We start from the raw sequence: 415 nt of genomic DNA, 5'->3' as shown, positions 1-415 counted from the left end.
TGACGTATTCATATGAAAATGGGGACATCTATATATATTTTTTATCAATGGTTATCTACGTTTGAAAAAGATAATTGTATTTCAGAAGTATAAAAAGATATAAGCATATTATGAACACTAAAAACATACGCATTATATTAAATAGCATTAAGAGGATAATTATACACTGAAACGGTGGTCTAAAAACTATACGTTTATTGAACTTCTTTTGGAAAATAAAAACTCGGTTAAAGAGAATTACGATATTACTAATTATGAGAAAAAGTGGATTAAAAAAGAGAGCGTTGCGGATTTTTTTGAAAAAAAAGTCTCCCTCAAGGGAATTAACGAATAGATAATAGATAAAGAAAGTAAAGAGAAATGAAAGGAAAATACAGAAAAAGTAGAAGATAAATAAGAAATAAAATACTATGAG

This window comes from Penaeus monodon, chromosome 27 (genome assembly GCF_015228065.2).
Source record: "Penaeus monodon isolate SGIC_2016 chromosome 27, NSTDA_Pmon_1, whole genome shotgun sequence".
NCBI lineage: Eukaryota > Metazoa > Arthropoda > Malacostraca > Decapoda > Penaeidae > Penaeus > Penaeus monodon.
This window is presented reverse-complemented; position numbering follows the sequence as displayed.